This window comes from Mustela nigripes, chromosome 5, assembly GCF_022355385.1.
Source record: "Mustela nigripes isolate SB6536 chromosome 5, MUSNIG.SB6536, whole genome shotgun sequence".
NCBI classification, from domain to species: Eukaryota; Metazoa; Chordata; class Mammalia; order Carnivora; family Mustelidae; genus Mustela; species Mustela nigripes.
Window position 1 is genome coordinate 24,539,174 of NC_081561.1, and position 14,844 is coordinate 24,554,017.

A 14,844-nucleotide genomic window follows, 5' to 3' on the forward strand; every position below is an offset into this window, starting at 1 on the left:
GAGTAGAATTTTTGTGTACTGAGTCTGGGTACATATGTACATGGGTCTAGGTCTGGGGTCTTGTCAAGTTCTGAGAGCAGAAACAGTCCTTGTATATAGTCCTTGAATAGCAAACCCCAGAAATCCAGGAGCTCGCACCCCTCGTGGCATTTGTGAGGTTCATGTGATGGCAAATCTAGAGCCAGAGTTAATGACTTCTGAACACACTGATTCTGAAAAGCCCCACGTTCATGAAAGGACAAAACACGGATACTGCTACACAGTGTTACCCAGATACAAATCAGGCTTTCGTCTAATCAAGGACCCATACGGTGGTTGCCACTGATAAAATGATGGAGGCACACAATGATGCTGCGATATAGCAACAGACAGGCACAAAACAGCATATCTCATCTACTCCGGTTTTAATGTCCTGCATCATCACTAAGCGGTTCTCCCAGATGTGGGTCTGGGCTGGGCAATCTTGGGCACAGTGAGGTGACCCAGAACAGCCCTAAGGAAGTCCTTTCTGGTAGGTGATACAGACTGTGACCCCATAGACCCTAACACAGACACAAAGTCATGCTGTTGAGATGCAACTTGAACCATACACAGTACTACTGAAAGACAGAAACACACAGACCCAGAGTGGTACAGGGACAGAGGAACCCCCACAGACACACACGTGAGAAACAGATGTATGAGCAAACAGACACAATCACACCCACACACATTAAATAAGGCATGGAGGTCTAAGAGGGGCCAGACATGGTGAGAAGCACTTCCGAATCAAATGTGGGTCACATTCCCATTTAAAAAAAAAATCTGATACAATTATGATCTCCATTTAAAATTTAATAAATCCAGGGCACAGAGAACTTAAACTGTCCCAAGGTCACTAGCTGATAAATGTGCTTGCATGTTTAGGATTTTTACCTGTTTGGTCTGCCTTATCCTCTGTTCTAAACTCTCCCTTTCCCTGAGGCTCTCATGAGGCTGGTCCCTCCTCCTCCTCAAGGATCAGGTCTAAGAGGCCTTCCAAGAGCCTATATTTAAAAATCCAACGTTGCCTTGCTTTGTTGTCTCCAAGAACCCAGGAGTATTTGAAATTACTCTGTATCCTTTTCTTGTGTATGTAGCTGGGTGTCTTACATGGGCTGGTGAAATTCCTGCCTTACTTTGATTAGCTTTGTCATGGAAAATCCAATCAAAGGAGAGAGTAGTCAAGATGGGTGTGGCAGGATGTGGGTAAAAGGTGTGATCTCACCTGCTCCAATAAAATGGCAGCTTGGCACCAGAGTCCTTTACAGGTAGCTCACAGTCTTCAGAGTTGGATGCCTGAAGGGAGCTCCTCAGTGTAAGAAGTGAGTTTTAATCCTTGCATTCTTTCTATACTTCATTAGAACTCAACTTCAGTGAGTAATATGTGTTTACCATTGGTGGCATTTATTTTTTAAAAATAAACACAATAAGTAGATGATCTGGAAGTACAGGAATTATCTCATACCATTCCTTTGCTAATGGAATTCTTCTACCCCTTCAACCTTGAGCAAATTTTAGAGAAAACATTAATAATAGGGGAGTCTCCTTAAAAATATAAATGGCTCTGTCACATCATAGAACCATTTAAAGTTAGGTTGAGTGTTATTTGTTGACATGGATTAAAATGGAAAATCGCAGAAACATGGGCTATATTTCATGGATCTCAAAATCTTAAGAGGCAGTGACATAGTGAGCAAAAAGGATATAAAGAATACATAATTGCATGTAGAGATAAATACTACTTAATGCAATAAAAAGAAAATCGACCCTTTTTCAAAACATTTTTGGAATGGAATATATAGCCTGCCTTTGCTCAATGTTATCAATCATACTTAACTTGCAACTCCAGTTGGCTTTTTTTTTAACTCCTCAATTTTGGTTTAAGCACTGAACTCTCATCCTGCCACATAATGGGCATTAAGCCGTCTTCAAAGGACGGAAAGAATCCCAAATAGTTATAGGACACTTAATCTTTCTTGATGGTATAACCCTCGTTGCTCTGTATATCTCCACAATATAATGGTGAAATATATTAGGTCTTCATCCATAGTTCCTGTAAATGCTTCAGAGCCATAAAAATGAAATGGGTGTCTTGTTATTAGTGAAGGGGATGTTTGGATCCCACCCTAGGGCAGGGCTGGTTGCCAGGAGGACCAACCATGTGATTAGAGGGTTGAAAATTTCAGTCCTAACCCCCACCTCTGGGGAGAGGAGTGCGGCTGGAAGTTGAATCAGCCAATGGCCAGTGACTTAGTCAGTCATCTGTGCAACGAAACCTCCATGAAAACCTAAAAGGACTGGGTTTAAAGAGCTTCTAGGCTGGTGAACGTGTGGAGATGCAGAGTTGCCGTATGACACGGATACTCCTTGCTCTTTCTCCACACCTTGCCCTATGCATCTCTTCATCTGGCTGTTGATTTATATCCTTTATCACATCCTTTAATAAACTGGTAATGTTGTTTCCCTGTGTTCTGTGAGCCATTCTAGCAAATTAAAAGAGGAGGAGGTCCTGCGAACCTCCAGTCGGGAGCCAGTCAAAAGCACAGGTAACAGCTTGGGACTTAAGACTGACATCTTACAGGGGCAGTCTTATAGGGAAAGTGAAACGTGGAAAGTGCCTTTTCAAGTCTTGACAGGTTTTTTTTTTTTTTTTTTTTTTGGATGGGTTTCTTTATCTTTACTCAGTTAGGGAGTGTTTTTGTTTGTTTGTTTGTTTTTTAATTTTTTGGAAAACAAGCTCTTTGCCACTGATTAAATTGAGGAGAAATGAGCCCTTTAAAATATCATCATTCAGTCTGTGACTGTAATATAGAGAGAAATAAAACTGATGTTTGTACATCATTTTGTATCCAGCAACCTCTCTAAATTTATTAATTCAAATATTCTCTCTAGTGTTATGTATACATTTTATGCATATGTTACAACATCATTTGGAAACAAGAACATTCTCAGTCCTTCTCACTTACTACAATGGTAAATTCTTTGGATTTACAGAAAAACTCAGAAAGGCATTGACTGACATGTCCTTTTCCCGTGGACTACTTCAAAATCCCTGTTTGACAATCTGCAAACAACTTCTGCTTCCCTTGTCAGACATCTAGAGAGGAGAACCAAGCATGGCTTCACTTGTCCTCAATGTCTTGACATCAGTCGTATTTGAAGGATCTGGACCTGGGGAGGCCGGTGGCTGAGATCCAGGCGAGGATGCTGGTGACCAACCTGGTCTCCTGGATGCTGGACGTGAGTCCCCCATCCCTAACAGGGAGAGGCAACTTCCATTATTTTTGCCCAGGTGGGGAGGGATCATTGTTCTAACTTAAAGGGCCTGGTGAATGTTGAGAGAAGCTGCAAGATAAATATTTATCCATTTATCCATTTATCCACTGCCTCTCGAGATGACATGTGGAGTTATAGCTCACTACATTTCTCTGTGTGAGAGATGGTCAGTCACCTAAAAATGGGGTGTGGCGGACAGCTAAGATTATCAGCATCACACTCATGGCAAGTCAACCCCTGCTCCCTCCTCTAGACTGGGAACTTGTAGCTGGAGAAGGGTTTGGAAATGGGAGAGACTAGGGTCCTGGCTATGATGTTTGAGCCTATTCTGTGTGTAAATTCTTAATGTTGGCAGGTTTAATCGTGGTGTTAGTGTCTGTCTCAGTGAGTCTGGTTGATTAGGCAGAACAATTCAATTTGGGACCTCGTGTGTGTGTGTGTGTGTGACGTTAGTCACCATTTTTTTTTTTTTTTTTTAGCAGTGGTAGTGTATTGTGCTGTAGTAGGAAACCAACATGTTTGTCTACCAGCTGCTCATTCGTTTTCATGGCTAAGTAGAATTCTGGTGCACAAATAGACCGCATATTTTAGCCATCTCGTACTGATGAACATTAGACAATTTCCACATTTTGGCGAATACAAAGAGGGCTGTTGTGAGCACTGGTGTACGAGTCTTCGTACGGTGAAAGGCAGTACAGTATGCCCTCACAGAATGTGCCACTTTGGCATATCAGTTATTCGAACAAAGTTACTTGAGAACAGGCTGGTATAAGAAGAACTCTGACCCTCATTTCCCCTCCCCGGAAAGCAGGAAATAAATCTTCCATGTGAAAGGTGCCCTCCCTGTCCAAGGAGGCTAGAAGACCTCTTTCTCAGCAGAGGTGAGAATTTAGGCCCAAAGAGGCTTTATAAACAAATCTTGGTACTTCACTAATTTACTACCGCACGCCCCGCTCGCCTTGTCAGTTCTTCACAAATGCATTGTTTCTCTGTCTCCCACGGACAGAAGCTGCCTGCTTAGCTCATGTCTCTGAGTCATGTTTCCATGGGGCCTCCGCACCTATGAAGCCAAATTTGTTCTTTTCCTATTACTCTGTCTTATGTCAGTTTAATTATTAGACCAGCCGAGGGACCCAGAAGGGAAGAAGGGAGGATCTTTCCACGCCTACCATGATCATATATTTCATTTTCTTTTGAGTAAAAACCTGGGAGTGCAATAGCTGAATCATATTATAGATTATATGATTAACTTCTTCAGAATCTGTCAAATTATTTTCCATCGACAGCACAAGGTTACTAGGAGAGTTCTGGTTCCTTCATTTCCTCTCCAACACTTAGCATGATTCTTTTTTTAAACTTGGCCTTTCTAGTAAGTGTGTGGTGGTCTTTGGTTGTGGTTTTAATTTGAATTTCCCTAATGGCTAGCAATTCTCAACATCTTTTCCTATAGTTATTTGGTAAGCACATACTTTCTTATGGAGTGTCTGTTCGTATCTTTTGCCCATTTATCTAATTGGATCCCTTATTCTCTCAGTGTTGAATGTTAAGCACACTATAAATACAATCCTTTGTCAAGTAAGTGACTCCGCAAAGATCTGACCCAGTTTGTGACTTGACTTTTGATTCTCTTGTCCTTTGAAGGGCAGAATTTTTTAATGTTAAAGAAGCCCAATTTATCAATTTGTTCCTTCTTGGATTGTTTCTGTGGTGTCATAGCTAAGAAATCTTTGCCTAATCTGAGGTCACAAAACTTTCCCCTATATTTCCTTCTAGGAGTTTTGTGGTTTTCATTTTATGGTTAAGTCTATGATACATTTTGAGGTCATTTTTGCAAATTATGGGCCCAAGTTGTCTTTTCTCTTCTTTTTTTTGCTTGTGGATATTCAGTTTTTCCAATTATTAGAAAGACTATCCTTTCTCTACCAATTTACCTTTAGGCCTCTTTCAAAAATCGGTCGTTCATATGCAATAGTTTATTCTTATGCTCTGTTATGTTCATGGACCTATTTGCCTATCTTACTTTCTATAATAATTCTTTGAAATCAGTAGTTGATAGCCGCTCATCTTTGTTCTTTTTGAATTGTTTTGGCTATCCTAGATCCTTATCATTTCCATGCAAATCTTAGAATCATATTGTCAATTTTTACAAAGAAAGCTTCTGAGTTTTTGATTGGGTTTTTTAAATTTACAGATCAATTGGGGGATAACTGACAGGTTAACAATATGAGTCTTCTGACTTCTGAATGAACTTTATCTTCACATTGAGTTGTCCTGATTAACTTCTCCCAAAAATATTTTTGTATTTTCAGGCACAGGTGGTTAATATCTTTTGGCAAATTTATCTCAAAACATTTCATATTTTTATCATATTATAAAGGAAATTTTTAAAAATGTCTATTTCTTATGGTATTGGGCTAAAAATATACTGATATGTATATAGTCACCTGATTTGTGACGAAAAAGTGGGCGTGTGTACTGGGCAAAGGGTTGTCTTTTAATAAATTGTGTTGGGTCAACCATATGTCTATATGGAAATACCCATCTGGAAAAAACTCGTAAAAATCAACAAATAAATGTTAAATAACCCAATAGAAAATACTCAAAGGTATGAATAACATGCTCCACTTAATGACGTTCAAGGTACAGGAAGCATATGAAAAGGTATATAACATCATTACTCAGAAAGGAACCAAAAATTCAAATTAAAATAACAAAATATCACTGCACATCTTCTCAGAAGGACAAAAATCAACAAGCCTGACAGTATAAAGGCAAAGATAGGAAGCAATTAAAATCATTTTATACTGCTCATGCTGAATTGCTTTCTCTATTTTGGAAAAAATATTTGTCGGTATTTATGAAAAGTAAATATATGACTACCTTACAAACTGTCAATTCTACTCCTAAAATTATATACCTGAAGTTCATGAATGCGTAAGTTCACCAAAAGACATATACAAAAATATTCATAGAGTTTATAATACCCCCCAAAACTAAAAGCAACTGAAAAGCAACCAAGGACATTAAACTTTAAAGTGTTAGCATTTCCTGAAGTTGTCTTGTAAGCATTCTTAAAGTACAAATTAACCCTAATAAAATGTCACCATAACTTCTATGCCATTAGGAGTCAATCAAATAACTTTAATGTGTATTTTTTTTAAGATCTTATTTATTTATTTGACAGAGAGAGATCACAAGTAGGCAGAGAGGCAGGCAGAGAGAGAGGGAGAAGCAGACTCTCTGCTGAGCAGAGAGCCCGATGCCTGGTGGGGGGCTCCATCCCAGGACCCTGATGAGATCCCAGGACCCTGATGAGATCCTGACCTGAGCTGAAGGCAGAGGCTCAACCCACTGAGCCACCCAGATGCCCCAACATGTGTATATTATTTTTAATCAATAAAGGAATTTTAGAATTTAAATCTACAAACTTCAAAGTATTGACTTTGTAACATAATTAATGTAAACATAAATTCAAATATATTATGGTTTGTTAATCCTCAACTTGTTAATATTTTACATCAGGTGGACTTTTAAAATCAAGCATATAAATAAAAATATTTTAAAATGGTATTTGAATTAAAATAAAGATGGAAAGCCCAACCACCATGTAACAGCACTGACCTGCCCTATTATCAAAATGGAGTAGGAGGAAACTGGCAAGGATGATTTTTGAGTTTACAAAAGTAGTTTGGAGGGTCTGGTCCTACTCCTATGGAAGAAGTCATTCTGCCTCCTCCTGGGTTGTGTTCAGGAGAGCCTGAAGGATTGAGAGTGGGAAGGAATGGGAACTCAGCACTAGCTCCCTGGAGCCGGTGGGGGGGCGGGGCTACGGAGTTGAGGAAGGCCCTGAACACAAAACTTAATTCGTGGCCGCGCGGATTATTGGAGTTAAGTCTAAGAGCACCTTTGTTCTCTTCTACTGGACTGTGACAGCAAGGACAATGCCTCACTCCTTGTTGCTTCCCAGATGCCTGAAACAGTTCTTGACAAACAGGCACTTTGTCAACAGTAATTGTTTATTGCACCATCAAACACTTTTTTTTTTTTTTTAAGATTTTATTTATTTACTTGACAGAGAGAGCAAGTACAAGCAGGGCCAAGGGAGAGGGAGAAGCAGACTCCCTGATGAGCCGGGACACCCCGCCCACCAATGCGGGACTCCATACCACCACTCGGGGGTCATGACCAGAGCCAAAGGCAGACGCTTAACTGACTGAGCCGCCCATGCTCCCTGCACTGTTATACACTATTACAGTTATTCTCGATTATGCAGGTGCGTGTGTGCAACTGACTAGATAAGGTCAGGTGTGCAACTGACTAGATAAGGCAAATGAGGCTTAATACGGGGAGGGGCATCAGGCTCACTTTCAGGGGTTCCCAGTGTAGGAACAGTTTTGGCCTGGGGTTACCTTCCTCAGGTTACAAGCTCGGGCGCACCTGCAGAAAGTTTCAGCCACTCCGGTTACTAAGGAAAGCGTTCTGGGCACCTGGCAGGCTTCGTGGGCTGGGTGTCTGCCTTGGGCTCCAGTCATGGTCCCAGTGGAGTCCCAAATTGGACTCCCTGCTCCTGAGGAGCCTACTTTAACCCTCCCTCTGCTCCTCCCCACTCTGTGCTCTCTTTGTCAAATAAATAAAATCTTTAAAAAAGTAAAAATAAAGGAAAGGGTTCCAAGCTAGGTAATGAGAAAAGCAATGGGTAGAACCGTGAGACGAACATGGCCATTGCCCATTTAAATTAAAGAGTGTGTCTTTGCGGGGGTGGAGGGTTGGGGGGGCAGGGAGGGGTGTAGTTCACTTTTATGTCTTTGTATGAAGAAGTTCCAGACGGCTACACAGGAAACGAATAAGCGTGGTTCGCTGTTACTGGTGGGGGAGCTGGGCGGTCGAGGACTATGCTGGGAACAGAAGTGCTTCTTTATGGATGCAGTTAGAAAACCCTCATAAGGGACTGCCTAGTAGAAACTGCAACAGAGCCAAGTTTTAGCTGCATTGTCCCAAACGGCCAGCAGGTGGCGAGAGCGTGCGACGTCGTCCTGCTGGTGGGCCGAAAGGGGGAGACTGGGCTTCCTCGCTGTGATTTCTGTGCGTCTTCATTCCTCTGAACGAGGAATAGATTCGTTAACCTGGCCGACTCCTTAAAAAAACTTTTTTGGGGCAGGGCGGGGTGCAGGGGAGGCAGGTGGGGCAGGGACGGAGGCCGTGTTGAAGCACCCCCGGAATCTCCGGGGATTACCAGCATCCTGCCCACGCTGGCGGGCTCTCCCGGCTTCACTGGGCCGGAGGGGGACACCAGCTGTCCTTTCAGTGTTGAGTATTGTCACAAACGTCCCAACAGATACAGAGGTAAACAAAACACCGGATTCTCGCACCGAAAGTAACTTAGAAGTGATCGTTTGTAAAATCATCCAATACCTAGCAGTTAAAACAACAACAACTCCACAACACTCAATTGCCTCAAATACTTTTCTACAATGATTTTATCTGAATTAGGATTCCGTTGGTTACTATCTGTTTTAATTCCTAACAACAAAATCTCCAAATACTCGAGTTTGCTCTTTGGGAAAGGACTGAGAAAGGATAATCTGGGTAATAGCAATTCTCATTGTTCATGGATTGTCATTGTAGACCCTTTCTGTGAAAAGTGCTGGGAGAAGTTTTCTCTAAAAAACAAAAGTAATTACTGATATTTTTCATTCATATTCCGTTCACATTAAATTTAGCATCTTTAAGTTTAAAATTGAAAAGCTTTTGCTCTGAAAACCTTAGTTTTTACACAATAAGCAAACAAACTTGTTTTCTGTATCCATAGACATAATAGGAAACATATTTTAACACTTTCATTATTCTGAATTAGGAACCAGAAGAAAAGAAGGTTTGAACCTAAAAATCTGACCTCAGGTGAGGTCAAGTTCAGACTTCAGTGGAAAGAGACTTTTCAATCCCTTCTTCATTTTCAACTGACATTCACTAATACTCACTAATAATAGAACCTAGAAGTCACGATGTAGCAAAATAGCTTAAAAGAAAAGGCCTACTCTAATGAGGTATAATGCAACACTCTTCTTCCTGGCTAGTACATTTGTTTCTTGTTTTTTAAAAAGTCTTTCTTTCTAATATTTTCCTATTTTATCTTCCAAAGGCCTTAGTGGTTTTCTACTTACATTTTGGGTCTTCTCCCAACAACCATCCCATAACCAGTTGCCACAATCAATTTTTTTGAGCAGCCCATCTTTTCCTCACTAACCTGAAATCTCACCTCTCTCTTTTCTGAAGTTTCAAAAAAAAATTAGATGTGATCCCTGGCTTCCTATCTAATTCAGTTGGTCAATGCGTTCAACTATCTGCAGTGCTCCGTGGTATTAGATAAGTCTTTTATCGCTAAATCATATTATTCCTCTCGTTGAGAGTTTCCTGGATTTTTAAAAATCACTTCACTCTTCAAATAAATGTTAGAATTAGCTTCCAAATTCCAAAACTAACATTAGGATTTTGACTAGAAGTACCTTGAAGAATTATACCAACTTTAGAAGAACTGACATCTCTATGCTATTTAATATTTCTTGTCCATGAACATAATATATCTTTTAATACCTTTAAATAAGAGTCTGATAGCATTGGATTTCTTAATCCTCCAATGCAGCTATTTATGGTCATATAAACACACACACACACACATATATATATTTAATAATTTTTTAAAAAGTTTGTTGTTGGACAGAAACTCAGTTAATTTTTATAAATTGAGAAATAATGACCAAAACCCAAAATTTACTCCTTTGCACATATTGCTTCTCCATAATGATGATGATTTGCTCATTTTGCATGTCTCATCATATTTTAAGAGCATGCAAAATCTTTTTAGTTATAGAAAATAGCTCATAATCCAGAATCCACTACTCTTCTCATTCTACTGTGAGGCCATCTACATATTGTGTAGCTTGTAGGGTTATATGGCACCAAGACACCCTAAATAAAATACCAAGCGAGAAGGAAAGAAAAACCAGTGATTAGATTAAATAGTCAAATATGTGAAATATCACAGAAGGAAATATGGGTAGACAGGACAGTTTTTCTCAACTCAGTTATCTAAAATCCATTTCACCAAGTAACTAATTCTTAAGAGTTCTTGAAACTTTATTTGTGTATTTATCAATTTTTTAGTAACTTACGTTAGTGTAGTTTAACTTGTATTTGAAGATTTCTCAGACTAAGTTGATTGGCTTTCAGTGTGTATTTTTTATGACAGTCTTTTAAAGAACACTCAGACTGTCTCTGTCCCATTGTCTGCCCATTCTCCTAAAAAGAGAAAGTGCAAGAGGGAAGAAGGAAAACCAAAACTTAAGATTGGGAAACAAAGGATTCCAAAGGCCTAAATCTGAAGACCTAAATCTTTACCAAACATCTCTTAAGCCTGCTAGTGAATCTAACTAAAGTTGCTTTAACTTTACCTAAAAAATGGACCACTTTTGGTAAATCAATAGAATTTAATAGAGTCATCTCAGTGTCCACTGGCCAAGGCATTCCTCCTTTGAATACCAAAAACAAAAAACCAAAAATCCAATAAACTGGACGGAGTGAGCCCTGAGATCCAAGGCTTTCCAAGGATGGAAAGTGAAGGTTGTTTGAGCTGGTGATCAAATCCTGTACCTGAGGGACTCCTCCATTTCTGCTTCTCTTTTCTTTAACCAATGTGTTTTGGTTAAAGACCAATGGCGGAAATTATGGCTACACTTTGTCACCCTTCAGGACCTATATGTCATCCAGCTGAAAAGGACTCTAATAACTTGCCAAACTCCTAGACACCACTTTCAATGAGTCTTCTAGTAACAGATGAGGCTGCCATCATGAAGTCTGCACTACACGCTGAGACTAACTGAGTCCCATGGCCCTCTCTGCATTGCCTCACCTTTTCTCTATAATGTAGAGAAATGGGGGAAAATAGTGTTATGAGATAGGAGACCTAAAGAATTCAGTAAGTTTATAGATAAGCTTGTTAGCAATGGCCTGAGAGTGAAACACAACAAATCTAGAATGAGCGTCTATCTCAGTGAAGTCCTGTATTTGCCTCATGGGGACAAAATGGATCCAAGAAGACTAGTCCTAGGATATGGGACACTTGGCAGAGTCTGTATCCAGGTCAGCTCTGCCGAACTAAGTCTATATTGAAGAGCTCCTATATAACCTCTGCTCTGGGCCACCTCGCTTACCAACTGCTTGGGCAGTAGGAAGGGCGCTGAGAAAAGAAACATTGACATGCACATGGCTGGTATTATCTGCCTGATTACGGAGAGCGTCCTTGGAAGTATGGACCTCGTGGTTGGCATTGGCATAGGCCAACACTATTTTTAGACTCTGGGACCATTTTGAGTTCATTCATCTCATTCTTCCCTAAAACTTGTCAACAAACCTCCACTTTTGTCCTCTTCGCATCTTTGCCTCACCAGACAAATCAGTCACACGCCTGAATCACTTTAGATCAATATCGTAGATCATTTCTCTTCCCAGCAAAAGTAAACAATGAGATGCAATGCTCCCACTTCTTCCCAGTGGCAACAATCCTCCTCTCCTCCCTCTTGTCTTTCACAGATGCTCCTGAGTGTACGTTGTTATTACTCTTTCTAATACGGCTGCTATGACTGGTGTCAGCAGTGGGATTACATCCCATAAGTTGAATACTTACCATATGTGAGACATTGTTCCACGCATGTTAAAAATATTTATTCTTTTAAAAAAAATATTCATTCTTCAGAAGCACTACTCTACTCCCTTTTTAAATGAGGAAAAAAGCTAGAGAAATTAATGTGTAAATGCAAATTTTAAGTGCCAAGACCTAGTTTCAAACCTAGATAGTTGTTCTCAATTAGCAATGTATAAGAAACTCCTCCTGTTATTAAAAATAAAAAGCACAACTATGTTTCAGAAGTAGAAATAATTGCAGTGTGAGCTATTTGCTCTAATGGTTATTTTCTTCCTTCAGCATTTGCTCGGGCTGGGCCTGGTATATCTCACTTCCGTATGACAATCGAATGCTGATGTATACATCATAGTTTTGTAGATCTGATGGTGTGCAGGTAATAGTAGGAGCACAAACCACATGTTTACCGGGTTTCCCAATGTCAAGTGTATAGTATAGTTTCCATAGTAAATGAGAACAGATTCACTGACAAAGAGTAGAAATACTATTAATAATGTGCAAGACAAGTTCTTCAGAAATCCTTTTTTTTATTATTAAAATTTAAAAATTCTGCTCTACTTTGATGTGCAGAGTCCAAATATGCCTTCATGCAATGCAAACCCTAAAGAGAGTTGCATATCCAACATTTGGGGGCAATATCAAGAAAAGTGACTCTTTGAAATTGAATCTTAAGATAAGTCATTCAAATCAATGACTAGTTTGTAAATGTAGTTATTACTAATTGGAAATTTACCATAAATTATCAAAACTTGAAAGTAAAATTAACCAAAGTTATATTACAACGGAATTAACTTTAACATACCAAAGGGATAATGGAAGAACAGATCATCTGCATGGTGTCTAGATATAGGGCCACTGACCTTTCCATAGACTTTTTTGTCAGTGGGGCTCTTTTAACTCCCCTGGGGACTGGGTGCCTTGGTTTCAACAACTGCTGGCGATTAGTTTAAAAAGAAACAAGTGCACAGTAGAACAATGAAATATAATCATTTGCTATAGCTGGAAAAAAGGCTATATACAAGCATCTAGTTCTAACACAATGTTCTAGGCATTCTGGTTTGTGGTTTCCGGGGAAGACCTGCCAAATAGTCCTAAGTACTTTGAGTAAAAAATATCTTTTTATTTTGTGATATATTTCACAGTGTATTTTTTTCAATGACATACCATGTTAGTTTAGCTTTGAACCAGTTCTTCTGAAGCTGATTAACAATGGGTTAAAGTGATAACAGTTTTTCAAGGAAGTATAAAAACCTTGCCTTCTTTTCTTATCTTATCTTTTTTTTTTTTTAAGATTTTATTTATTTATTTGACAGAGAGAGATCACAAGTAGGCAGAGAGGCAAGCAGAGAGAGAGAGGAGGAAGCAGACAGAGAGCCCGATGTGGGACTCGATCCGAGGACCCTGAGATCATGACCTGAGCTGAAGGCAAAGGCTTAACCCACTGAGCCACCCAGGCACCCCCCTTGCCTTATTTTCAAGGGGACTCCATCAGGGTACAAATTACCTCAAAGATGAAAACTTGATTTATTTACCTGATTTGTTTATGGCCTAGGCAGTTTAATTTTCTGAGTAATAGGAGAATTAGCTGGGATCTTTTCAACTTAGTAGTTTTTGAAAACAGTCATTCTAAATTTTCATCTGAGAATGGACTATATTGCCCATGGCTCATCTTCTGTCTCAATCTTTGTCCTTTTCTTTCTTTAGGTTTATTTATTTATTTATTTGACAGAGAAGAGAGACCGTGAGAGAGGCAACACAAGCAGGGGGAGTGGGAGAGGGAGAAACAGGCTTCCTGCTGAGCAGGTAGCCTGATGTGGAGCTTGATTCCAGGACCCTGGGATCATGATCTAAGCTGAAGGCAGACATTTAAGGACTGAACCACCCAGGAGCCCCAAGTCCTTTTCTTTTTTATTCTGATTTCTATATCCTATAAGACAAACAACAAAAAAATTATTTATCATCTGACTATCTGGATTAATGGAGAGGGGCCAGGGGCTCATGTGACATGTGACAGAAGTGACAAAAATTATTTATGTTCTGTTTATTTACAGATACTCAGTTACTATTAGTGTGGGATGGAGATGAAGGAAAGAACTTTCTTTGTTTTTTTTTTTTGTTATAACTGGACATTGACTATGTGGAAACATACAACAAACAAGTTAGTAGCAATTGAAACCGATATATATGAGGAACTATATGGAGGCAGTTCCCAAATGCTCGACAAACTGTCGGAAGAAGCTCGAAAACAGAAGGCAATTTCATAGAGGGGGCATATTGAAGTGGGCTCTGACATATGAGTAGGATTTGAGTCGACAAGCCACTGTGTGTGTGTGTTTTTTTAAATATGGAACGCTTCACGAATTTGCGTATCATCCTTGCGCAGGGGCCATGCTAATCTTCTCTGTATCGTTCCAATTTTAGTATATGTGCTGCCGAAGCGAGCACGACAAGCCACTGTGTTAAATTTAAATCCGTTTTAGATAAACTAGATAATATATTTTAAATTAAACGCTTTTAAAATTACCTAACCCCCAAACCAGCACCTTGATGAAGCTTCCAAATGCTTTATAGATCGTGGCTTTGAAGCAAAGAGACACTGAATATTGAAAAGTTACAACCCAGAGACTTGGGTGACTGGTTCTTATTTACAACAGCCTGACATGGAGTTTGTTCTTCCTCACCGGTTCCAGGCAATGTCAAACATAGGATTTAAAATAGCAACAAATGGAACTTTAAAATAAAGACTGATTTTTGTTTCAGGAGAGTCTAGGATAAATGCCATCAAGCTTCTTTGCCTTCAGTGGGCCCCCCCCCCGCCCCCCCCCCCCTCCATAGAGCCATTTCGTCCTGTA

The 14,844-nt window shown here is 39.7% G+C and overlaps 1 non-coding gene across 1 annotated transcript; it reads right to left on the reverse strand.

Annotated features, from left to right (window-relative positions):
• Window positions 1-14,330: 14,330 nt before the first annotated feature.
• Window positions 14,331-14,437, reverse strand: LOC132018817 (U6 spliceosomal RNA). Its single transcript, XR_009404599.1, has one exon. It is a non-coding gene; the product is annotated as a U6 spliceosomal RNA (small nuclear RNA).
• Window positions 14,438-14,844: the final 407 nt, after the last annotated feature.